Source organism: Phocoena sinus, chromosome X (genome assembly GCF_008692025.1).
Source record: "Phocoena sinus isolate mPhoSin1 chromosome X, mPhoSin1.pri, whole genome shotgun sequence".
In the NCBI taxonomy this organism is placed as follows: Eukaryota; Metazoa; Chordata; class Mammalia; order Artiodactyla; family Phocoenidae; genus Phocoena; species Phocoena sinus.
The window spans coordinates 119,787,855-119,815,688 of NC_045784.1; the positions used below are offsets into that span (position 1 = coordinate 119,787,855).

General features: G+C 38.0%; 1 pseudogene; it reads left to right on the plus strand.

Moving 5' to 3' along the window:
• The first annotated feature begins 24,808 nt into the window (after nt 1–24,808).
• The window catches only part of LOC116747212, a 60,739-nt pseudogene continuing 57,713 nt past the window's right edge, over nt 24,809–27,834 (plus strand).

Consider the following 27,834-nt stretch of genomic DNA (forward strand, 5'->3'; position numbering starts at 1 on the left):
TTTATTTATTTTTTATACAGCAGGCTCTTAGTCATCATTTTTATACACATCAGTGTATACATGTCAGTCCCAATCGCCCAATTCATCACACCCCCACCCCCCTGCGGCTTTGCCGCCTTGGTGTCCATACGTTTGTTCTCTACATCTGTGTCTCGGCTTCTGCCCTGCAAAGTTCATCTGTACCATTTTTCTAGGTTCCACATACATGCGTTAATATACGCTATTTGTTTTTCTTTCTGACTTACTTCACTCTGTATGACTGTCTCTAGATCCATCCATGTCTCAACAAATGACCCAATTTTGTCCCTTTGTATGGCTGAGTAATATTCCATTGTATATATCTACCACATCTTCTTTATCCATTCGTCTGTCGATGGGTATTTAGGTTGATTCCATGACCTGGCTATTGTAAACAGTGCTGCAGTGAACATTGGGGTGCATGTGTCTCTTTGAATTATGGTTTTCTCAGGGTATATGCCCAGTAGTGGGATTGCTGGATCGTATGGTAATTCTATTTTTAGCTTTTTAAAGGAAACTCCATACTGTTCTCCATAGTGGCTGTATCAATGTACATTCCCACCAACAGTGCAAGAGGGTTCCCATTTCTCCACACTTTCTCCAGCGTTTGTTGTTTGTAGATTTTCTGATGATGCCCATTCTAACTGGTGTGAGGTGATAACTCATTGTAGTTCTGATTTGCATTTCTCTAATAATTAGTGATGTTGAGCAGCTTTTCATGTGCTTCATGGCTGACTGTGTGTCTTCTTTGGAGAAATGTCTATTTAGGTCTTCTGCCCATTTTTGGATTGGGTTGTTTGTTTTTCTAATATTGAGCTGCATGTGATGTTTATATATTTTGGAGATTAATCCTTTGTCCATTGATTCGTTTGCAAATATTTTCTACCATTCTGAGGGTTGTCTTTTCATCTTGTTTATGATTTTCTTTGCTGTGCAAAAGCTTTTAAGTTTCATTAGGTCCCATTTGTTTATTTTTGTTTTTATTTCCATTACTCTAGGAGGTGGATCAAAAAATATCTTGCTGTGATTTCTGTCATAGAGTGTTCTTCCTATGTTTTCCTCTAAGAGTTTTATAGTGTCTGGTCTTACATTTAGGTCTCTAATCCATTTTGAGTTTATTTTTGTGTATGGTGTTAGGGAGTGTCCTAATTTCATTATTTTACATGTAGTTGTCCAGTTTTCCCAGCACCACTTATTTAAGAGCCTATCTTTTCTCCAATGTATACCCTTGCCTTCTTTGTCATAGATTAGTTGAGCATAGGTGTGTGGGTTTATCTCTGGGTGTTCTATCTTGTTCCATTGATCTATGTTTCTGTTTCTGTGCCAGTACCATATTGTCTTGATTACTGTAGCTTTGTAGTATAATCTGAAGTCAGGGAGTCTGATTCCTCCAGCTCCATTTTTTTCCCTCAAGACTGCTTTGGCAATTTGGGGTCTTTTGTGTCTGCATACAAATTTTAAGATTTTTTGTTCTAGCTCTGTAAAAAATGCCATTGGTTATTTGATAGGGATTGCATTGAATCTGTAGATTGCTTTGGGTAGTATAGTCATTTTCACAATATTGATTCTTCCAATCCAAAAGCATGGTATATTTCTCCATCTGTTGGTATCATGTTTCACTTTTTCATCAGTGTCTTATAGTTTTCTGAGTACAGGTCTTTTACCTCCTTAGGTAGGTTTATTCCTAGGTATTTTATTATTTTTGTTGCAATGGTAAATGGGAGTTTTTCCTTAATTTCTCTTTTAGATTTTTCATCATTAGTGTATAGGAATGCAAGAGATTTCTGTGCATTAAGTTTGTACCCTGCAACTTTACCAAATTCATTGATTTTCTCTAGTAGCTTTCTGGTGGCATCTTTAGGGTTCTCTATGTATAGTATCATGTCATCTGCAAACAGTGACAGTTTTACTTCTTCTTTTCCAATTTGTATTCATTTTATTTCTTTTTCTTCTCTGATTGCCATGGCTAGGACTTCCAAAACTATGTTGAATAATAGTGGTGAGAGTGGACATCCTTGTCTTGTTCCTGATCTTAGAGGAAATGCTTTCAGTTTTTCACCATTGAGAATGATGTTTGCTGTGGGTTTGTCCCATATGGCCTTTATTATGTTGAGGTAGGTTCCTTCTACGCCCACTTTCTGGAGAGTTTTTATCATAAATTGGTGTTGAATTTTCTCAAAAGCTTTTTCTGCATCTATTGAGATGATCATATGGTTTTTCTTCTTCAATTTCTTAATATGGCATATCACATTGATTGATATGCATATATTGAAGAATCCTTGCATCCCTGGGATAAATCCCACTTGATCATGATGTATGATCCTTTTAATGTGTTGATGGATTGTTTGCTAGTATTTTGTTGAGGATTTTTTGCATCTATATTCATTAGTGATATTGGTCTGTAATTTTCTTTTTTTGTAGTATCTGTCTGGTTTTGGTATCAGGGTGATGGTGGCCTCATAGAATGTGTTTGGGAGTGTTTCTTCCTCTGCAATTTTTTGGAAGAGTTTGAGAAGGATGGATGTTAGCTCTTCTCTAAATGTTTCATAGAATTCACCTGTGAAGCCATCTGGTCTTGGACTTTTGTTTGTTGGAAGATTTTTAATCACAGTTTCAATTTCATTACTTGTGATTGGTCTGTTTATATTTTCTACTTCTTCCTGGTTCAGTCTTGGAAGGTTATACCTTTCTAAGAATTTGTCCATTTCTTCCAGGTTGTCCCTTTTATTGGCATACAATTGCTTGTAGTAGTCTCTTAGGATGCTTTGTATTTCTGCAAAGTGTGTCTGTTGTAACTTCTCCTTTTTCATTTCTAATTTTATTGATTTGAGTCCTCTCCCTCTTTTTCTTGATGAGTCTGGCTAATGGTTTATCAATTTTGTTTATCTTCTCAAAGAACCAGCTTTTAGTTTTATTGATCTTTGCTATTGTTTTCTTTGTTTCTATTTCATTTATTTCTGCTCTGATCTTTATGACTTCTTTCCTTTCTGCTAACTTTGGGATTTGTTTGTTCTTCTTTCTCTAGTTCCTTTAGGTGTAAGTTTAGATTGTTTATTTGAGATTTTTCTTTTTTCTTGAGGTAGGCTTGTATAGCTATAAAATTCCCTCTTAGAACTTCTTTTGCTGCCTCCCATAGGTTTTGGATTGTCGTGTTTTCATTTGTCTCTAGGTATTTTTTAATTTTCTCTTTCATTTCTTTAGTGATCTGTTGTTTACTTAGTAACATATTTTTTAGCCTCCATGTATTTGTGTTTTTTGCGTTTTCTTCCCTGTAATTCATTTCTAATCTCATAGCATTGTCGTCAGACAAGATACTTGATATGGTTTCAATTTTCTTAAATTTACTGAGGCATGATTTGTGACCCAAGATGTGATCTGTCCTGGAGAATGTTCCATGTGCACTTGAGAAGAAAGTGTAATCTGCTGTTTTTGGATGGACTGTCCTATAAATATCAATTAAAACTATGTGGTCTATTGTGTCATTTAAAGCTTGTATTTCCTTGTTAATTTTTTGTGTGGATGATCTGTCCATTGGTGTAAGTGAGGTGTTAAAGTCCCCCACTAGTGTTACTGTCGATTTCCCCTTTTATGGCTGTTAGCATTTGCCATATGTATTGAGGTGTTCCTATGTTGGGTGTGTAAATATTTACAATTGTTATATCTTCTTCTTGGATTGACCCCTTGATCATTATGCAGTGTCCTTATTTTTCTCTTATAATAGTTTTTATTTTAAAGTCTATTTTTTCTGTTATGAGAATTGCTACTCCAGCTTTCTTTTGATTTCCATTTGTGTGGAATATCTTTTTCCATCTCCATCCAGTCACTTTTAGTCTGTATGTGTCCCTAGGTCTGAAATGGGTCTCTTGTAGACAGCATATATATGGGTCTTGTTTTTGTATCCATTCAGCAAGCCTGTGTCTTTTGCTTGGAGCATTTAATCCATTCACATTTAAGGTAATTATCAATATGTATGTTCCTATGACTGTTTTCTTAATTGTTTTAAGTTTTTTTTTTTGTAGTTCCTTTTCTTCTCTTGTGTTTCCTGTTTAGAGAAGTTCCTTCTGCATTTGTTGTAGAGCTGGTTTGGTGGTCCTGAATTCTCATAGCTTTTGCTTGTCTGTAAAGTTTTTGATTTCTCCATCAAATCTGAATGAGATCCTTGCCGGGTAGAGTAATCTTGGTTGTAGGTACTTCCCTTTCTTCACTTTAAGTGTATCATGCCACTCCCTTCTGGCTTGTAGAGTTTCTGCTGATAAATCAGCTGTTAATCTTATGGGAGTTCCCTTGTATGTTATTTGTCATTTTACCGTTGCTTCTTTCAATAATTATTCTCTGTTTTTAATTTTTGTCAATGTGATTACTGTGTGTCTCGGCATGTTTCTCCTTGGGTTTATCCTGTATGGGACTCGCTGCACTTCCTGGACTTAGGAAGCTATTTCCTTTCCCATGTTAGAGAAGTTTTCGACTATAATCTCTTCAAATATTTTCTCTGGTCCTTTCTCTCTCTCTTCTCCTTCTGGGACCCCTATAATGCAAATGTTGTTGCGTTTAATGTTGTTTCAGAAGTCTCTTAGGCTGTCTTCATTTCTTTTCATTTTTTTTTTCTTTATTCTGTTCCACAGCAGTGAATTCCACCATTCTGTCTTCCAGGTCACTTATCTGTTCTTCTGCTTCAGTTATTCTGCTATTGATTCCTCCTAGTTTAGTTTTCTTTTCAGTTAATGTATTGTTTAACTCTGTTTGTTCTTTAATTCTTCTAGGTCTTTGTTAAACATTTCTTGCATCTTCTCGATCTTTGCCTCCATTCTTTTTCCGAGGTCCTGGATCATCGTCACTATCGTTATTTTGAATTCTTTTTCTGGAAGTTTGCCTATCTCCACTTCATTTAGTTGTTTTTCTGGGCTTTTATCTTGTTCCTTTATCTGGTACATAGCCCTCTGCCATTTCATCTTGTGTATCTTTCTGTGAATGTGGTTTTTGTTCCACAGGCTGCAAGATTGCAGTTCTTGCTTCTGTTGTCTCCTCTGGTGGATGAGGCTATCTAAGAGGCTTGTGCAAGTTTCCTGATGGGAGGGACTGGTGGTGGGTAGAGCTGACTGTTGCTCTGGTGGGCAGGGCTTAGTAAAACTTTAATCCACTTGACTGCTAATGGGTGGGGCCTGGTTACCTCCCTTTTGGTTGTTTGGCCTGAGGCAACCCAACACTGGAGCTTACCTGGGCTCTTTGTTGGGGCTAATGGCAGACTCTGGGAGGGCTCACGCCAAGGAGTACTTCCCAGAACTTCTGCTTCCAGTGTTCTTGCCCCCACAGTGAGCCACAGCCACCCCCTGCCTCTGCAGGAGACCCTCCAACACTAGCAGTTAAGTCTGGTTCAGTCTCCCCTGGGTTCACTGCTCCTTTCCCAGGGTCCCGATGCTCACACTACTTTGTATGTGCCCTCCAAGAGTGGAGTCTCTGTTCCCCCTAGTCCTGTCGAAGTCCTGCAATCAAATCCCACTAGCCTTCAAAGTGTGATTCTCTAGGAATTCCTCCTCCCTTTCCCGACCCCCAGGTTGGGAAGCCTGACGTGGGGCTCAGAACCTTCACTCCAGTGGGTGGACTTCTGTGGTATAAGTGTTCTCCAGTCTGTGAGTCACCCACCCAGCTGTTACGGGATTTGATTTTACTGTGATTGAGCCTCTCCTACCATCTCATTTTGGCTTCTCCTTTGTCTTTGGATGTGGGGTATCTTTTTTGGTGAGTTCCAGTGTCTTCCTGTTGATGATTGTCTAGCAGCTAGTTGTGATTCTGGTGTTCTCACAAGAGGAAGTGAGAGCACATCCTTCTGCTCTGCCATTTTGGTTCAGGCCCTGGAAGACTTATATCCTTTTTTTTTTTTTTAATCTGCTCATTGTTCTCACAGATTGCTAGGCAACCTGTTTGCAGTGTTGGATAAGCATGTTTGCTTCTTATGTTATCAAATAAAAACAATTTAAACTTTTAGAAAAGAAAGCTTTTACAATGCACTCACAGTCTCTCCTCAAGAAGAAAAACATTCTGTATCATGATTGTCATTGGACAAAGAAAGAGTCAGGTTGGCCTTGGCAACACTAGTGTCCAGCATGCATAACCCCTTTAGAGATCAGGATGTTTGCCCAGTCTGATCATTAGCTCCCTTCTGTTTCATAGCAGACAAAGCCAGGAAGACATATAATACAAACTCATCAACGGAAAATGAAAAGACCAATAAGAGGTAAACTATTCCACTACAAAATATAGATGGAATAAAGTTACAACTTATGGAAAATGATGCAAATCTCTAAATCCAGGAGGAGAAAACAAAAGAAAACATTAATGTGCAAAACAAATTTCTAAGAAATAATTGAGCAATTTGCAGTACAAAGGTGCTAGAAAATCAGAGGAAAATCTTCACTATTCATTTTCTGAAAGTTTCAGAGGGAGCTGATAACAAAATATGACATGGTTCTTTGTGAAATTCTTGAAAATATTGTGGCTGAATATGACTTTTTTAAGCAGGGGAAGGATATAGCAGTGCTTCTAAGGAAAGGAACTCAGTCCAAGATTACTGGTCATGATCATGTTCTTCATCACCAGATATTTTTATAGTGACAAAATTTAATAAATCAAAATATATTTATTTCCAGTCAAGAAATTCAGGATATTTTGGGAAGGGGTTGGAAGTAAAGAACTCCAGAATTTCAACAGAGTTGCATTTTGGCCTAATAACTGTCACAGAAAGAGTTGGAATGCGAATATATCTGTAAGAACCAACTAATATGCAAGTATTTTGAGATCCTTATTTAGATTGACTTGAGTTGTCTATTTACTGACTTTAGAGGTAATTTTCCTTACTTAGGAAACAGGAAGCTAATATTCTAATTTAATATTCACAGCAACCTGTTGTGATTAAGGTAGCTCTCATTATTTTTCCATTTTAAAGTTGAGGAAACTGAAGCTCACAGAGGGTGAGCTATTTGCCCTGGCCCCACAGTTAATTTATTCAACAAATGTTTTTGAGCCTCTAATATAAGAAACTGTGATATGCAGAAATGAAGATGAACGACTCCAAAAAGCCTAGACAACATGCTTAAAATGCTTGTCCTCAAAGACATCATCTTCTATTGGGAAAGATACCAGTAGAAAAGTAATTGCAATACAAAGATGCTATAATAGAGATATAATATACAGGGAGCAAAGAGAACTGGGAGTACTTAGCTCTATATTTGAGGGAAAGTAGAGGGATCTTTAAAAAGACTTCACAGGGGCTTCCCTGGTGGCGCAGTGGTTGAGAGTCCGCCTGCTGATGCAGGGGACACGGGTTCGTGCCCTGGTCCAGGAAGATCCTGTGTGCCACGGAGCGGCTGGGTCCATGAGCCGTGGCCGCTGGGCCTGCACGCCCGGAGCCTGTGCTCCGCAACGGGAGGGGCCACAGCAGTGAGAGGCCCGCGTACCGCAAAAACAAACAAACAAACAAACAAAAAAAAGACTTCACAGAAGAAATGAAAACTGATCTAAATTGTAGAGAATAACAAGACAATTGTCAGGAAGACATAATAGGGAAGGCATAGTAGATGGAATAGCCCAAGAGATCTGTGCTTCTTAAACTTTAACATGCACATGAATTACCTGTGGAGCTTATCAAAAAGCTGATTCTGAGTCAGTGGGTCTGAGGCAGGGCCTGAGTTTGTGGATTTCTAACAAGATCCCAGGTGATTCTGATGCTGTCTGTGCTGAGAACCCACTTGGGAATAACAAGGCAGTAAAGCACAGAGGTAGACTTTAGAAGTCCTCAGAAAGTTTTAGCCTAAGATCCACCAGTGGTAGACCTTTGCATAAGGACAGAACCCCAAGGAAGACTAAAATGTAAGGTTTGAGATGAAGGAAAAGACATTAAGAAGCAGTAAACAGGTAGAAGAAAAACCAAAAAGGACTGGTGTTTTAGAAGCTAAAGGCAGAGAGTTTCAAGAAGGAAGTAGTTAACGGTCTTAACTGTTCTATAACATTCAGTAAAGTAAGAATATTAAAAACGCTCACTGGAGAATTCCCTGGTATCCAGTGGTTAGGACTCTATGCTTTCACTGCTGAGGGCCTGGGTTCAATCCCTGGTCAGGGAACTAAGATCACACAAGCCACACAGTGTGGCCTAAAAAAAATATGCTCACTGGATTTAGCATGTAAGTAATCAGTGTTGACCACCTCAAACACAGTTACTGTGGAGTGCTCTTAGCCTGTGCTGCCCAGTACAATATCTCTCTGGTAATTTTGATGCTGATTACATGCTAAAATGACAATATTTTTGATATATTGGATTAACATATATTAACCGTAATTATACTTGTTTCTTCTTATTATTTTAATGTGGCTATTAGAAATTTTAAAAATGGCCATACTACCCAAAGCAATCTATGGATTTAATGTGATCCCTAACAACTTACCCATGAAATTTTTTTCACAGAACAAGAACAAATATTCCTAAAATTGTATGGAACCATAAAAGACCCAGAATTGCCAAAGCAATGCTGAGGAAGAAGAACAATATTGGAGATATAACCCTCCCAGACTTCAGACAACACTACAAAGCTACAGTAATCAAAACAGCATGGTATTGGCACAAAAACAGACGTATGGATCAACGGTAAAGAATAGTGAGCCCAGAAACAAACCCACACACCTACAGTCAATTAATCTTTGACAGAGGTGGAAAGAACATACAATGGAGAAAAGATGGTCTATTCAGCAAGTGGTGTTGGGAAAGCTGGACAGCAGCATGTATATCAATGAAGTTAGAACACACCCTCACACCATACACATAAATAAACTTAAAATGGCTTAAAGACTTAAATATAAGACATGACACCATAAAATTCCTAGAAGAGAACACAGGCGAAAGATTCTCTGACATAAATCATAGCAATATTTTCTTAGATCAGTCTCCCAAGGGAATAGAAATAAAATAAACAGGTGGGACCTAATCAAACTTACAATCTTTTGCATAGCAAAGAAAACCATAAACAAAATGAAAAGACAACCTACGGACTGGGAAAAAATATTTGCAAACAATGTAACCAACAAGGGCTTAATGTCCAAAATACACAAACAGCTCATACAACTCAATAACAACAACAGCAACAACAACAAAAACAAGCAAACCAATCAAAAAATGGACAGAATACCTAAATAAACATTTCTCCAAAGAAGACATCCAGGTGGCCAATAGGCACATGAAAAAAATGTTCCACATCACTAATTATTAGAGAAATATAAATCAAAACTACAATGAGGTATCACCTCACACTGGTCAGAATGGCCATCATTAAAAAAATACTACAAATAATAAATGCTGGAGAGGGTATGGAGAAAAGGGAACCCTCTTGCACTGTTGGTGGGCATGTAAATTGATACAGCCACTATGGAGAACAGTATGGAGGTTCCTTATAAAACTAAAAGTAGAAATATCATATGACCCAGCAATCCCACTCCTGGGCATATACCCGGAGAAAACCATAATTCAAAAAGATGCATGCACCCCAATGTTCATCACAGCACTATTCACAATAGCCAAGACATGGGAACAACCTAAGGGTCCATGGACAGACGAATGGATAAAGAAGATGTGGTATATATACAATTGAATACTACTGAGCCATAAAAAAGAATGAAATAATGCAATTTGCAGTAAAATGGATGGATCTAGAGGTTATTATACTGAATGAAGTCAGAGAAAGACAAATATCATATGATATCACTTATATGTGGAATCTAAAATATGCCACAAATGAACTCATTTACAAAATAGAAACAGACTCACGACATAGAAAACAAATTTATGGTTACCAAAGGGGAAGGTGGGCAGGGGGAGGGATAAATGAGGAGTTTGGGATTAGCAGATACAAATTAGTATATATAATCTATATTTTTTGGCTGCACCATGCAGCATGTGGGATCTTAGTTCCCTGACCAGGGATTGAACCTGTGCTCCTGCACTGGGAGCTTGGAGTCTTAACCACTGGACCACCAGGAAAGTCCCACAAACTACCATATATAAAATAGATGAACAAGAGGAACCTACTGTATAGCACAGGGGACTATATTCAATAGCTTGCAATAACTTATAATGGAAAAGAATATGAAAAAGAATACACACACACACATGCACACACATACACACACACACACGTTGGGTTGGCTGAAAAGTTCATCCAGGTTTTTCCATAAGATCTTAGAGAAAAACCTGAACGAACTTTTTGGCCAGCCCAATATATAACAATCACTTCGCTGTACTCCAGAAACTAACACAATGTAAATTAGTTATACCTCAATTAAAAAAGTACACGTGTGGCCCACGTATGGTTCACATTATAATTCTATTGGACAGTGCTGATCTAGGCAGATAAAAATTGGGCTAGGAATAAAAGTAAGCAAGGATGTGGATACAGTGAAGAGAGTGAAATGTAGGATCAATGTAGGAAAGCATTTTTATATATGAAGGAATTCAGTGTATTTATATATTAAAAGTAAAGTGCCAATATAGGGAAAATGTTAAAGACAAAGAAGAAAGTTTATCATTGATAAATGATAGAGTGGTTATAGAAAAGCATAGACATGGGAATACATCAGACTTAAGGCTTAATTCCTGTCTCCACTGCTTCTTAACTCTGTGACCTGGGCAACTTTACTCATTTTAGGATTCATTTTCCTTACCTGTAACTTGGAGATAATAATAGTTCTTAAGCCATAGGGTTGCTGGAAGGAAGGATTAAATAGATTAATAAACGTTAAGCATTTAGCACAGTGCTTGGCACACAATAAGTACTTAATAATTGTTAGTTATTATTAATGATACACTTTAAAGGCAGAATATCTCAGGTGCAGGAATTTATCTTGGACTAGAAGAAGGAATTCTAAGTTTAGGACTTCTTATGTCTGATGACTAATTACTTCCAGTTAATCAGTGAAGTAAATAAGGTTATTTGTTGAGAAAGAAAGGTAGACAATGATACTGAGAGATCTGATCAGGGACATGCTTCCAAGTAGTGTTGGTGGCCAGCTAAGGTTGGAGACCATGGGTTTGTGGTGGCACCTAACTGTAAAGTGCAGGGTTTGTGTGTGTAGGGGCAAAGAGGGCAGGTGGTTGAATTGGTTTGGATTGGAGGTTTGCTGAATAGGCACAGTACCAGCACAAAGAAATAGAGTGGAGTATGCTAGCAAATAGTGGTTTAAGTGATACACAGAAGGGTCTAGGTAAGTTAGATAGTGAAAGAAGTGTGATGAGGGAAGAGATAAAAGCACTGGAGGAAATAGAAGAGGGTAAGGAATGGAGGAAATGAAGTTAAAGAACGAGTGGAAAGGGAGCATTGGAATAAGAGAGTAGGAGTGGTAGAAAGTAATGGTTAGAGAATCACATATTTGAACTTACGATGTCAGCAGTGGACCTTTTCCAGATGATGACAAAGTCTAGAGTGTGAAGTAAAGGTAAAGATTACTGGAATCAAGGAACCAAGACCATGGTGTTGGTTGACTTCTTCCTCCAACTTCCACACCAGTAATAAATAGAAATAGAGATAGTGATGGTCTTTTCTCATCATAACTTTAATAGGAATCTCTCAACTGTTTGATCACTCAGTGTGAAGTTAGGTGTATGTTTGACATAGGTATTTTTAAGAAAAATATGGTAAGAAATTGTCTTTCTTTACTACATATGAACAGATATTTTTTATCAGGAAGGGATGTTAGATTTTATCAAATATTTGAATTTTTATCATATTGGCATCTATTGAGATGATGATATGGGTTTTATCCTTTGACCTATTACTGGTATAAAATAAACTAAGAAATTTCTTAATATTGAACCATTCTCAATATAATAATATTGAGGGAAATTTATAGCAGTACAGGCCTACCTCAAGAAAGAAGGAAAATCTCAAATAAACAACCTAACCTACCATATAAAGGAATTAGAAAAGGAAGAATAAAGCCCAAAGTCAGTAGAAGGAAGGAAAAAATAATGATCAGAATGGAAATCAAATGGAAAAATCATAAAAAAACTACAAGTAAACAAAGTAAACAATAATTGGGGCTAGAGTGACATATCCTAGCTAACTCCTCCTGGAGGGAAGTAGGAGAAGGGAGTTTTGGAGAGGTACATAAGGCAAAGAAAAATGGTATCATGAGTAGGTACTTAAAGAGTTTACCTGGGCTTATGCTTCTGAGAGGACATCCACATACTTAGGGGACTGTTGCTTCTCTCTCTGATTTTGCTAGAATCCGTGTGAGGTAAAAATTATACGATTATATATCCACATTGTGTCACTGGCCTACTCTGGCACCACTACTTGGGAAGAAACTCGAGAAACTAGAGAACTTGAACTAGGAAAAGAGAAGCTCACTCTCCTGATACACTGCATGGAGGTCACAAAGTTTAGTCTGCTCTCCATGACTATCATCACCCTGGGTCAGGCCATCCAAGCAGGGCAGTGAGGAGTAGAACAGGAAATATACACATATTTTTCAATTAATCTTTGTATAAGACTGTTCAGAAGGCTGGTGTTATTCAGGTACCAGTAGAAATGCATGTATCCAATCCAATGGGGAGACAAAGAAAAAAATAGCTAAAAGAAATTGAAGTATAACAGAGCATAGATTAAGTGCTAATACATAAAAATCCAAAATGGAATTCATTGGGGTTCTACACCATGATGTTATAGCAACATTGCCATTGTAGGCACAGATTCCTATATCTAGCAATGTATTTATTCCTTAAAAACTATATCTCAGGACAACAAATGATTAGTAGAGCTTTTCCTCTCTTTATTCAGCATTCTTTTTAGCTAGGGGAGAATACCACACCTATACAGAATAATTACTCTCAATCTGGAGGAAAAAAACCTAGTTTAATCCATCAAGAGTAAATAATAATTGCAATTATACATGCACCCAACATTGGAGAACCTAAATAATAAAGAAAAGAAAATATTAACAGATCTGAAGGGAGAAATAGACAGTATACAGTAATAGTGAGGTACCACAATACCCAACTTTCAACAATGGATAGGTCATCCAGAAAGAAAGTCAACAAAGGAACATTGGATATGAACTATACTTTAGACCAAATGGAACAGATATATACAGAACATTGCATCCAACAGCAGCAGAATACACATCCTTCTTAGTGCCCATGGAACATTCCTGGAGAGATCAATGAAAGGTCACAAAACATGACTTAGCAAGTTTAAGAAGATTGAAATCATACCAGGTATCTTTTCCAATCACACTGGTATTAAACTAGAAATCAATAATAGGAGGAAAGCTGAAAAATTCACAAATATGTGGAAATTAAACAACACACAACTGAACAACCAAAGGGCCAAAGATGAAATCAAAAGGGAAATGAAGAAATATCTTGAAACAAATTAAAATAGAAGCACAGCACATCAAAACCTATGGAATGCTGCATAAGCAATTCTAAGAGGGGATTTTATAGCAATAAATGCCTACATTAAGGAAGACCTCAAATAAACAACCTAACTTTACACCTCAAGGAACTAGAAAAAAGAACAAAGTCCAAAGTTAGCAGAAGGAAGGAAATAACAAAGATCAAAACATAAATAAATGAGAGAGCACAAAAGCAATAGAAAAGATCAACAAAACAAAGAGCTGTTTTTTTGAAAGAATAAACAAAATTGACACACCTTTAGCTAGATTAACTCTGAAAAAAGAGAATACTCAAATAAAATCAGAAATAAAATGGGTGACATTACAACTGATACACAGAATTACAAAGGATCTGAAGAGATCACTATGAACAGTTATACACCAATGAATTGAATAACCTAGAAGAAATAAGTTCCTAGAAACATACTAACTCAGTAAGAGTTTTTTCTATCATGAAGAAGTAGAAAATCTGAACAGACCAATGGGAGGTGATTGAATCACTAATCAAAACCTCCCAACACAGAAAAGCCCAGGACCAGATGGTTTCACTGGTGACTTCTACCAAATATTATGGAAGAACTAACACCAATCCTTCACAAATTCCTCCCAAAAAATGGAAGAGAAGGGACCACTCTCAAACTTATTTTATAAGGTGAGCATTATCCTGATACCAAATCCAGATATGAACACTGCAATAAAACTACAGACCAATATCTCTAATGAATGTAGGTGCAAAAATTCTCAACAAAATATTAGCAAAATGAATTCAACAGCACATTAAAAGGATTATAAACCACAACTAATTGGGACTTATCTATGAAGCAAGGATGCTTCAACATATACAAATCAATAAATGTGATACACCACATTAATAGAATGAAAGAAATCATATGACCATCTCAATAGGTGCAGAAAAAGCATTTGACAAATTACAACATCCTTTCATGAAAAAATGTGCAATAAATTGGGTATAGAAGGAACATACCTCAATATAACAAAGGCCATATATGACAAACTCACAGCCAAAATTGTACTCCATGGTGAAAGTTTGAAAGCTTTTCCTCTACGATCAGGAACAAGACAAGAGTGCCCACTCTCACCACTCCTGTTTAAAATAGTACTGGAAATACTAACCAGAACAGTTAGGCAATTATTAGAAATAAAAGACATCCAAATATGAAAGGAAAAAGTAAAATTGTGTTTTTTGTAGTTGATATTTATATATATAAATTCTAAAGACTCAACCGAAAACCATTCGAACTAATCAACACATTCAGTATAGTTGCATGGTACAAAATCAACATACACAAAATTAGTTGTATTTATATACATTAACAACAAAACATTTGAAAAATGAATAAAACAATCCCATTCACAGTAGCATCAAAAAAGTAAAATACTTAGAAATAAATTTAATCAAGGAGGTGAAATATCTGTACATTAAAAACTATAAGGCTTTGATGAAAGAAATTTAATAAGACACAAACAAATGGAAGGATATCTGGTATTCATGGATCAAAAGAATAGTACTGTTAAAATGTCAGTACTACCTAAAGCCATCTATAGGTTCAATAAAATCTCTATCAAAATTTCAAGAGCATTTTTCATAGAAATAGAAAAAACAATCCTAAAGTTAGTATGAAGTCACAAAAAACTATGAATAGCAAAAGCAAGCTGGAGAAAGAACAAAGCTGGAGGCATCATACTTCCTGGTTTCAAACTATACTACAAAGCTATAGTAATCAAAAGAGTATGGTATTGGCATAAAACAGACACATAGACCAATGGAACAGACTAGAGAACCCAGAAATAAACCATTGTATATTCGGTCAACTAACATTTGACATGGGGCTCAGGATACTCAGTTGGAAACAATACTCTCTTTCAATAAATGGTGTTGGGAAAACTGGATAACCACATGCAGGATAATGAAATTGGACCCTATCTTACACCACTCACAGAAATTATCTCAAAATGGATTAAAGACTTGAAAATAAAACTTCTAGAAGAAATTATAGGAAAAAGTTTCTTGACTTTGGTCTTGACAGTGATTTTCTGGATATGACACCAAAAGCACAAGTAACAAGAGCAAAAATAAATACATGGGACTACATCAAACTAACAAGCTTTTGCACAGCAAAAGAAACAACAAAATGAAAAAGTAACCTACAAAACAGGAGAAAATATTTGCAAATCATATATCTGATAAAGCATTAATATCCAAAAATATGTAAAGAATTCATACAACTCAATAGAAAAAACAAACACACAAACAAAAACCTGATTAAAAAATGGCAGAGGAACAGAATAGACATTTTTCCAAAGAAGACATACCCATGGCCAACAGGCATATGAAAAGATGCTCGACATCACTAACCATCAGGGAAATACAAGTCGAAATCACAATGAAATAATCACCTCACACCTGTTAGAAAACTATCATCAAAAAAGACAAGAAATAACAAGTGTTGAGGAGGATGTGGAAAATGTAAATTGGTGCAGCCACTATGGAAAACAGTATGGAGTTTCCTCAAAAAAAAAAAACAACAACAACAAACTACCATTTGATCCAGCAATCCCATTTCTGGTTATATATGCAAAGGAAGTGAAAACAGGATCTCAAAAAGATGTCTGTGCCCCCATGTTCTATTCACAATAGCCAAGATATGGAAATAACCTTGTCCACGAGTTGATGAATGGTTAAAGAAAGTGTTATAGATATACGTACAGCCATTTGTGACAATTTGGGTAAAACTTGAGGGCATTATGCTAAGTGAAATAAGTCAGGCAGAGAAAAGCAAATTGATGTCACTTAAATGTGGAATCCAATAAAAGCCCAGCCCATTAAAAAGGAGAGTAGAGTGGTGGTTACCAGGGCCTGGGGAATGTAGGAAATGTGGAGATATTGTTCAAAGGGTACAAGCTTCTAGTTGTAAGATTGGCAGGTTCTGAGGATCTAATGTACAGCATGACGATCATAGCTAATTACTAATGCATTATATACTTGAAAGTTGCTAAGACAGTAGATCTTAAATGTTCTCCCCACAAAAAAGAAATGGTAATTGCATAATAGGATGGAGGTATTAGTTAATGCTATGGTGGTAGGTAATCATCTTGCAATATATTAATGTATCAAATCAACATGTCTTACACCTTAAATTTACACAATGTAATATGTCAAATATATCTCAATGAATCTATAAAATGTGTAAGTAAATAAAAGGAAAATGTGAATCCTAGGATAAGAATGTTATAATATGATGGTCTAGGCTGGAGAAAATGCTAGATATCTGTAATTTATTTGTACTCCTAAATTTCCTCAGGCTGGGGTAACATATCTAATTTTCCATCCAATTGTGTGTTATCTGAGTGATGTGCAAGGTAGAAGTCAAAGAGAGAGTTATATCTTTAATGAAAGAGGGAAAGAATTCTGCTTCCATTGTTCCCAAGTTTATTCCATGAATAAATAAGATCAATACCTATGTTAAGGTAGTATGGCCCCACTGCATCACTTAATCTCAAGGAAAACAATCTATTACATATTTAAGAATAGTTTGTCAGACTAAAGCCTCTGGTTGACAGAGTAACCATCAAAAAATTCTTTATGTGGGTGGAGTGGTGAAAAGCTCCTACCTCCTTTGATCAAAAAGAAGGTTTAAAAATGGTGTTATATGGGCTTCCCTGGTGGCGCAGTGGTTGAGAGTCCGCCTGCCGATGCAGGGGACAAGGGTTCGTGCCCCGGTACGGGAGGATCCCATGTGCCGCGGAGCGGCTGGGCCCGTGAGCCATGGCCGCTGAGCCTGCGCGTCCGGAGCCTGTGCTCTGCAATGGGAAAGGCCACAGCAGTGAGAGGCCCGTGTACCGCAAAAAAAAAAAAAAAAATGGTGTTATGAAAAAGCTGTTACGAACTTTAAAATAAATAACACATGTTAACATAAGAACATAGAGGTATAAGAACCTCTCATATAAGAATGGGAGAGGTGATTTCTAGTGTTGATTTTATAAAATAAATTATTAGTCTACAATAACATGTTAGGTGAAATATTTAGGGTAGTTTTAGTTCCCTTTTATAGTAACCTATACAAATAGGGAGACATTAGTTACAAATATCTGTGTTCATGTAAAAAGGAGCAGGGAACCAAAAAATGGTGTTATGAAATCAGTTTTTAAAAATTGATGTCTAATTCCAGCTAAATTGTGTGTATATTTAGATACAACTTTGGTAATCTCACTAAGTGTCAGTATTTTGCCAAGTAAAAGCTCAAGAGGAAAGAAATAAGATTGAAAGAACTTCCTCTTCTGGAAGACCCATGAAAGTCACATGGGCAGGTATCTTTTCCTGTTTATAATTCAATTTTGTAGGGTGCTAGATAGACCTAGTGACAAAGGGGTGTCATTTGAGAATAATGACGCACAATGCATGGCTTGTGTGGCACACCATTTATTCTTCCCTCTACTTGCATAATCATACTTTTATGCTGATTGACTCTACAAGCTTAATACTCAGGATGTATGCTTTGCTACCTTTTCTGGATATTTTATTAACAAAAAAGTTATATCATGCTGATCCAATTTCATGTTTCAGAGATCCAGCTGCAGAATAGATGATGAAGCCACATAAGTTATTAGCTTAGCTGAATGCATAAAAAGTTTAATCAATAATCAGCTTGCATATTTTAAGGGAACCAGTGCAATGACTGTGATAATCAAAAAATACATATCAAACGAATTTATATTCTTAGTTTATTCTGAAGAGTAAATTAGTGCTATTTAGGCTGGTATTTTCAAAGTAAATAGATATTTGTGAACTTAAAAAGAGATAAATAACAGAATTTTTCTTCTGCAATTTTTGTTTTTTAATCCTCCCCCTCCCCCCAGAAAAAGTCTCCAGATATTAACACAGAAACTCTGTTTACCAGATGGGCAGCAGAACTATCCCCAAACCTATCCAACCATGGATTTGTCAAACATAGCAGCTGGGGACCTTCTAGAAGAACATGATTGACAGAGACTCAGGGATGTAGACCATACTTGGACCAAGGCTGATTGATTTCTGACTAAGAGGGTCAGTTGAATGGTTCAGGAATAGTTTCTTCACTACACATGTTGATGCAGTCAGTTTTCAGGGTATTACGTCAAAAATCTCAAGTGATTGGCTTAAAGAAAGTTTTAACTTCTGGTATCTAATTCAGCAAGCCTCTATTATACTACTATGTGCCAAAAACTATTTTAGATATTGGAGGTGGTATTGTGATCTTGTTACCTGTCTTCCAGGACCTTATACTTTAGCAAATTATTTAGGAAGACGGATGCTTGCATAGCTAATAGAACACAGAATGATAAGCAGTAGCATATAAACCAGGGTTATAGAACATAGAGGATGCTTGTGAGAGGGGCTGAAAGAAAAGGTAAAATTTGAGTGGGCCTTGAAGGTTAGAAAGGTTGCTGACTCCAATAGCTGGCAATGACAGGCATTCCAGGCAGAGTGGTATTCTTCACATTTCTTGAACAGCAGAGTCCTTTTTCATTGAAACTGGAAAAAAGGTTTTTGTCAAGGTTAAATGTACATTTAGAGATACTTTCATCACTTTTTCATTTTATAAAAAGTAAGCTGACTGCTACTAGAAATCAGTCTTGACATATCTGCTGTTTTCAGGTTGCTGGTTGGACAGCACTGCTGCAGGTACTGTGTGCTTGGATAACTCCAGCTAAAACTAGGAACTGGGCCTCAGCCATGTATGCAAGAACAGAATAAATGAGGCAGATGTTTTCCTGACTTCTGCTCTTTTGAATCTGCTCTGTGCAGAAGGGAGATGTTGTTTGCTTCAAATTATTTAAGTGCAGCATTTGTCACTTCTGTAATTCACTTACCACCACCAGATATGCAATTACTTTAACTGCGAGCCACTTGCATCTTAGTCAGTTTTACTGTCTAAAAATACGTCAGCTTTTATTTGAAGAGCTAAGATTGAAATTGTCACTTGGGGCCATTCCAAAACTTTGCTAATTGTGCACTTTAAGTAGAGTAATATTTGAATTAATTTTCCTCTTGGATTTTAAGAAAAATAATTACTCATGTCATGGTTTTCATTTATAACTATCTTTTTACATTATTATTATTATTATTATTGTGGTACGCGGACCTCTCACGGTTGTGGCCTCTCCCGTTGCGGAGCACAGGCTCCGGACGCGCAGGCTCAGCAGCCATGGCTCACAGGCTTAGTTGCTCCGCGGCATGTGGGATCTTCCCAGACCAGGGCACGAACCCGTGTCCCCTGCATCGGCAGGCGGACTCTCAACCACTGCGCCACCAGGGAAGCCCGGGGCAGATTGCTTTAACGCTGCATGCCACCAGTAAGTTTGCTGCTGCTAAAGAAATGTTCTTATTTGGCAAGAAATGGGAATGGCAAGAGAGAGAAGTCTAATCAGATACCATACTGCTCCTGACCCAAGTGGGCATCTTGACAGTGTAATGCCACATTGGGATAATTTAGGTGTTTTGATTGAAAGTTAGTCTCACACAGGTTACCCTAAATCATGGAGTTATTATAAGTTACCATAGTAACCCTGCTCTGGGGCTCTGTTTCTCTGGGCCACCAAAGTGTCACTGTTGATACAGGGCTCTCTCTCTCTCATGGGATCTTGACTTCTTTCTCTTCAATTACAAATATTTTCTTCTGCTACCAACAAGAAGGTTATCTTATTATCCAATCAATTACTAGCAGGAAAGAGTTTGATTGGTCTAGCTAATTACCTGGTGGGGTTAGCCCTCCTTGAATCAGGTGGTCCACTTGTGATACAGGAAGCGCTATCCCCTGGTCAAGCAGCCGCCCAGCGATGATTTCATTAGCAGGAGCTATGGAAAGAGCAGTTTCCCTTAGAAGAGGACAACGAGAGTGACAATATTGGCACAAAGTACTCAGAGCTAACTGAAAAGCCATAACACTTTCTTATCTGAAACCAATATTTCCCATATTCACACCAGTCAAGATTAATTGCTCCTTCCTATGGGCTTCCATAACATTTTAAGATAAGTTAATTGAGGTTTAACTGACATACAATATTCTGTACATGTGTAAAGTGTAAAAGTGGATGATTTTTGACATATGTATACATTCCTGAAATCATCGCCATAATCAAGATAATTAATATTTACATCAACATAAAATGTTCTCTCTGTTATTCCATAGAGGGATAAATGACAAAGATCCTGCCCTGAAGGAAATGAATGTCAAGTGAAAAACATGTAAAGGACTCATTTCGGATGGGCTAGACAGAATGAAACTGCATGCAGTGCACTGTGTTTTCTATTCAAGATTTTCAATTCCTGAAAGAAAGAATGAATCTTATTTACTTGGTGTGGATCCTGTGCTCACCCCTGGATCAACAACTGTGGCCAAGGGATTAGGATCTCATAGAATTAACATGACCACTGTTGGCCTATCGCCTCTGCATATAGGGGCCATTCCCAGAGAAAGGAGAATTGTAAGCTGGGGCACCATTCCAAGAGGTGTTTACTATAGGATGATAGAGGTTAAGAGACAACCAACATCAAACAAAATATGAACCTTAATTTCCTCTTTCCTACTCTACCACATCTGCATTATACTGTTGAACTTTCTGTCTGGTAGAAATTTTGATTCATAGTGATTTGCCTTTCTCTAGGAATTTGAAAACCCTACTTTTTTGACATAAAATTTGTATGTCTAATGAGCTGCCTTTAATTTCTTGTCATTCATTTTTGAAATTGTCTACTTCAGAGTTAATGCCACAAAATTTGCATGTCTGCTCAATTCTAACCCTCAACGAAACACACACACACACACACACACACACACACACACACACACACACACTCTCACACACACATGCACATATGCAGCCTGCCTCTCTCCAGGATTCTTTGTGTATCTGTTTTGTTTTGTTTTTAACCAGGCAGTTTACCTATGTGCAATTGTGGGCATGATATAATGACTTTGTGGGTGGAGAATTCAGTTTGTATCAGTCTCCAAGTAGTTCTAAGAACCAGGAATAGAGAAAGTATTGTAGATTCTGGAGCTGTTCCTGTTTTGATCCTTAAACAGGGTTAAAGGAAGAAAAATTAAAGAGACTGAGAATGGAGTGAACTAGGTTTTGTCTGGTCTGGAGATATGAGGATCGGAGCCATCTTTTTAAGGTTTTAAAGGGCATGAACAATTTCTCCGAAAGGAATTGGGATTAGTTGTTCTTTTTGCAGCAGAACATCACGATACAAGGAACTGAATTTACATCTAAGCAGGAAAATTGTTCCTTAGTCATAGGAAGGAACTTTTTTGCTTGTTGGTATGTTAAGTTGGAAGAATGGGTAACTGAGGGTAAGTGGCATTTCTGCTTCCTAGAGAGCTCTAGAGAAGGGCAAATAATCCTACACTGTACCAAACTGTACTGATCCTACACCGTACCAAAGTTGAGGAAAACAGAAATTTTCTCAGACTTTTTTACAGCTCTTCAACTCTGTTATTCCTGATGATTTCCAAATGCTACTCCATTAGCGGCAAGTATCACTTAAAGACTTCTCTGGAAAGAGAGACCTTGTAGGCTCTTTTCCAGATCTTTTGTAGTTTAGTTGTCTCTCAAGTCGAGTAAACATTTCCTCACTGGATATTCACTTATTTGTACAATGCATAAAAATTAGAGATACTTTTGGATCTATTTATATATCACGTGTTGGGCTTAATTAGCCTGAAGTTTGAACAAATAATAGCATTTTCTTTTATGGCTCTCCACCCTGGGGATTGCAATAATTATTAATAGCACCAAGGTATTTCAATAGTGAAGGTATTGGTTTAATAATAACTCAGAGTTCTTTAAAGAGACTCAGGGAGTCCACAGAGGCTCTCCCCTCCCTTCTCCAAAGTCATAAAATGACAGTAGCAAAAGAAGTGGAGTGTAAAGAAATTTAAACTATCCTCTGACGAAGAGCAGAGATGTAACTGTGGGTAGGCCTTGGGCTGGAGTTTCTACAGTGCCCCCACCAACCAAAAAAAATATAATAAAACCAGTCTGTTTAAGGAAAAAGAGGCCTCCCCTCATCTCCACCATACGCAGATGTCTTTCAAAAGACTTGACCAGCCTGTGGGAACAAAGTATTTGACCTCTGAGACACCATCCTAGCAGTGTTTGAAGGAGCTTGCTAATCTTAAGGACCATGGCACACATCAAAGGAAAGGAAAATGGCAGCTTTTTGCCAAAGTACTCTAAAGGGAGGCTACCATGTGGTCTTTAGAAAGTTAACATTTGGCAGAGCTTGGCTAGACTGTGAGATCTTCAAGGGCAGAGAAGTTATTTGGTTTCCCTCCCCATAGAGGATTATGGGAATGCAACATAATGGTTAAATTATAGACTGAACAAAGCCTAATTTGTGAGATAAGGCTATAGCTAACAAGGATATATTCATGTTTTCCAAAGGCGAATGGCTTCATTCACCCATTACTTACTAAGTACTTCTGTGTTGTGCAGTGTGTTAAGAGCTAGGGATTCAGTCCTGATTAAGACATTATTCCTGTCCTAGAAGGTCTTACACGCTTGGGTAAGGGGTGGGGACTGACTAGTAAACGGGTGATTAAAATGCAGCTAGTCAGGTATTGCCATATGGGAAATATGGGGACAGTGGGATGGAGTACAGAGGAGGGGCAAGCACTTTGCCAGGACTGGGCAGGGGGAAATGGAGGTAGGCATGGATTTTGGAGAATTTGCTATTTTGTATGCTCTGTGCCACAAGTCCTCTCTGTTAGAATGACTAAGAAATGCTGAATGAATTTTAATTTTCTTTAATGTTCCAATTCTTTTTTAATATTTAACTAAAATTAATTTTTTGCAATGCACCATTACAGAAAAAGAAAGGAAAAAATTTCCAATTCCTTATTCAATAGGTAATTTCCTACATGAATGAGATGGTGTCAAATGAAGCACATTCGTTCATTCAAAAAATTACATCTTAATGCCTCAAGAAGAATGTGAGCAAGAATTCACCAGACAGAACTTGGAAAATACTCCACCGAGCCCCACTGAGCTGTCCTTGCCAAGGCGAAGGACAGGTAATTTGCCGTGACTAATTGAAAAACATAAAGAACATTAATATGAAAAATGAAAGCATAGTCCATGGTATAACAGGCAATGAAACCATTCGCATAACTGATTACTCTTCAAGGTAACATGTTCTTCCTCTCAGGAATCTTTTTCTTTGGCCCAGTCTTTTAAAAGCCTGCTAACGTGACATCACTTGAAAGGTCATGGGAGCAGCTGTCTTTATCCTCGTGTCCAGAGAGTGATACTGGGACACTCATAATTTGAGGAAAGAATTATTAAAGAAAATATTTAGAGACCTTGGTGATGTTATATGTTCCCTCTGAACATCCTGAGACATAATATTAAGAAACAATGATTATAATATTAGTGTGTTTTAATTTGAAACTTAGTAGCAGGCTATTAGAGGACCTAGGGTTCAGTCTTAGCTCCACTGCATGTTAGCTTTGTGTACTTGGACAAGTCACTTATCTCCACGTGATTCTCAGTTTCTTTATCAGTAAATTGGAGATAATATGATCTCCTCTGCTTATCTTGCAAGGTTGAGAAAAACCAAATAAAAGAGCACTGGTGGAAGCTTTTAAAGACCATAATGATTAAACATAAAAGGATTATTAGGAAAATCCTGACTAATTTTTATGTTGTTAGGTTAGGTCATATCAGCTTATCAAAGTGAATTGTTTTGTATATACTGTTCTTCTTGAAGTTCAAAGAAGAATAGAGCAAATCATGTCCCTTTATAATATGGAAACCTTTGATCTTCTGAAGGTAGTTATTTCCATAGAAACTCTAAATCTGCTGTGGGAGCATCCCAAATGCTCATATCCTCCCATGGCTTTGGGTGATAAAAGAGGCAGATACAAGGCAGAATTGGCAAACACAGTAGCCATTGTGTGCTGACAGGGCCAAGGTGACTTATGTTTTTTTTTTTTTTCAATGTGTTGTGGGCCTTGATAGCACATTAACGACTGGCTAGTGTCCTTACCCTGTGTTATCTTATATGGACAATCTACCTGAAGTCTAGAGGGTGGTATATTGTAATGGCCAAGAGCAAGAGATGTAAGGGAAGGTAAATAATTGCTTTAGATCCTGGCTCTGCTATTTAATAGCTGTGTGATCGAGAGTAAGTTACATAAACTCACTGAGCCTGAGGTTCCAGGTTCCATTAAAATGGACATGACAGTAGTATACAACTCATTTAGGGATGTTGGGAGGATTGAATGAGTTAATATATGTAAAGAGGCTGAGCAGAGCCGCTGGCAGGAGGGCAGAGGGACCTACGGAGGGGAGCAAGATGGCGCAGACTCAGGGGGAAAGTCTGTTACTACTACGATGGGTTTTTGTGAGAATCCAGTAAGAAAATGAATGTGAATGTGCTCTGACACCATAAAGTGTAATGACGTGCAAGAGGTGAGCTGTGACTTACAATAATTCTGAGTAGTGATGGTTATTTTTCTGTTGTGGGAGTGAATTCCCTGGAGATATAGTGAGGGGATGTTGGAAATTACATTGGATGTAGTTTCCAATTATGTTGTATATTATGGACAAGGCCACCCAATGAAGCCTCACTGAATCTGCATGACTCACAATTTGCCCCTTAACTATGGCCTCGACCGAAAGATGGAAATGTATCACCCTCGCAAGCAGATGCAGAGATTCTACGTTGGTGAGGACTGTCCGGTATTTGATGGCCTGTTTGAATTCTGTCAGCTATCTCCTGGTGGCTCTGTGGCAAGTGCCCTGAAAATAAACAGCAGACGGACATCGCTGTGAATTGGGCTGGGGGCTTACACCATGCAAAGAAGTCCGAGGCATCTGGCTTCTGTTACGTCAATGTCAATGATATCGTCTTGGCTATCCTGGAACTGCTGAAGTATCACCAGAGAGTGCTGTATATTGACATTGATATTCACCATGGCGATGGCGTGGAAGAGGCCTTCTATACCACAGACCGAGTAGTGACTGTGGCCTTTCATAAATATGGAGAGTACTTCCCAGGAACTTGGGACCTACGGGATATTAGGGTTGGCAAAGGCAAGTATTATGCTGTTAACTACCCGCTCCGAGATGGGATTGATGACGAGTTCTATGAGGCCATTTTCAAGCCAGTCATGTCCAAAGTAATGGAGATGTTCCAGCTCAGTGCAGTCGTCGTACACTGTGGCTCTGATTTCCTGTCTGGGGATCAGTTAGATTGCTTCGATTCGACCATCAAAGGGCAAGCCAAGTGTGTGGAATTTGTGAAGAGCTTTAACCTGCCTATGCTGATGCTGGGAGGAGGTGGCTACACCATTATAATGTCTCCCGGTGCTGGAATTATGAAACAGCTGTGGCCCTGGATGTGGAGATCCCTAATGAGCTTTCATACAACGACTACTTTGAATACTTCGGACCAGATTTCAAATTTCACATCAGTCTTTTCAATATGCCTAACCAGAGCACTAATGAGTATCTGGAAAAGCTCAAACAGCGACTGTTTGAGAACCGGAGAATGCTGACCCGCATACCTGGAGTCCAAATGCAGGCCATTCCTGAGGATGCCATTCCCGAGGAGAGTGGTGATGAGGACGAAGAAGACCCTGACAAGCACATCTCACTGTGTTCCTCGGACAGACAAATTGCCTGTGAGGAAGAGTTCTCCGACTCTGATGGGGAGGGAAAAGGAGGTCGCAAGAACTCTTCCAACTTCAAAAAAGCCAAGAGAGTCAAAACGGAATATGAGAAAGAGAAAGACCCAGAAGAAAAGAAAGAAGTCACAGAAGAGGAGAAAACCAAGGAGGAGAAGCAAGAAGCCAAGAGGGTCTGAGCAGACCTCTCCGGTTCTGGCTTCTTGCCAAGTTCCCCACCTTTATCTTGCACCCCCTCGGATTTTATATTTTCTATTTCTCTGTGTATTTATATAAAAATATATTAAATATAAATATCCCCAGGGACTAGACAGGAACCAGGGCCCCGAGCTCAGGGCACATGTGTTAGGTGAAGCTTTTCTAGTAGCTGCCTCACCACCCATTCCTCCTGAATTCTTAATTTTGAACCATAACGGGTGCCAGGTCTGGCTAGAAGGGATACACTTAAGCACCCATAGGACAAAATCTTGAAGTGCCTGCTTAGTAGCTTTGAAAAGGTGCCCTTATTGAGCATTTTAGAAGGCGTGACTGGATCTTCAGGGACTCCCTGGTCTTTTCAGGCTCCTTAAGGTAACATCAGCCATTTTTAGATTGGTTCTGTTCTCATACCTTTCTACTGGCCCCCAGTAAGCCAAGAAACTCACACTGCCTGCCCTCTCTGTCCTCCCACAATTCTGCAGGTGAAGATTGTTAGTCTAGTTTCCTTTTTGAGATGCTGTTTTCATTTTTGTGAGAATCTTTGTAATAAAATGGTACATGTCTATACACTAAAAAATGTGTATATACAAAGAGACTGAATCCTTGGTATTCAACAAATATTAACTACTTTATTAGTTAGCCCTCAACATCTGGGATGGATGGGAACCGTAAGAGGGTGTTTCAGGTGAGAACCATCACATCGAATTATGGAGATAAGAGTAATGGAGCTAAAAGAAGCAATAGAAACAGTGATTGAAAACATAGCTCTGGCATCGTAGAGTCTAGGTTCAGAGTCCAGCTCTGTGTGACCTTAGACAAGTCAGTTAACTCTCAGAGCTTCACTTTAAATCGTGAGGATCATATTAATTGCTTTTTCACAGGGCTGTTTTGAAGGATCAATTATGTGATGCATATGAAATGCAAAAGAGGGTTGTCCCAATCATGCGCATCTGTTATAATTCCTATCGTTAAGTGGTCTTCTGTCCTTCCACCTTTCGCCATGGGCAGAACTGTGAAGTCCTAAACAGTCTGACCTCATGAGTTGAGTCCCACTGAGTTGGAATTAGTGCAAATGTACATGTAGACTCGTGTCCTCCTTTGTACTGTCCTTGAAGGATAGGTCTGCTAAAAAGTGAAAGATACCATGCATATATGGCCAGTTGACCAAAGGTGTCAGAGCAATTCAGTGGAGGGAAAATAGTCTTTTCAACAAATAGTGCTGGATCAACCAGGTATCAATACAGGGAAAAGTGAACATGAAATTTTCCCTTGTGCCATACACAAAAATCACCTCGAAATGGATAATAAATGTAAGTGGATTCTAAATGGAACTAAATATAAAGCCCCAAACTCTAAAGTGTTTAGAAGACAACATAGGAGAAAATCTTTGTGACTTTGGGGTAGGTAAAAGTTCGTAGATAGAATACAAAAAGCACAAAAGTATTTAAAAAATGATAAATTTAATGTTATCAAAATTAAAAACTTTTGCTCTTTG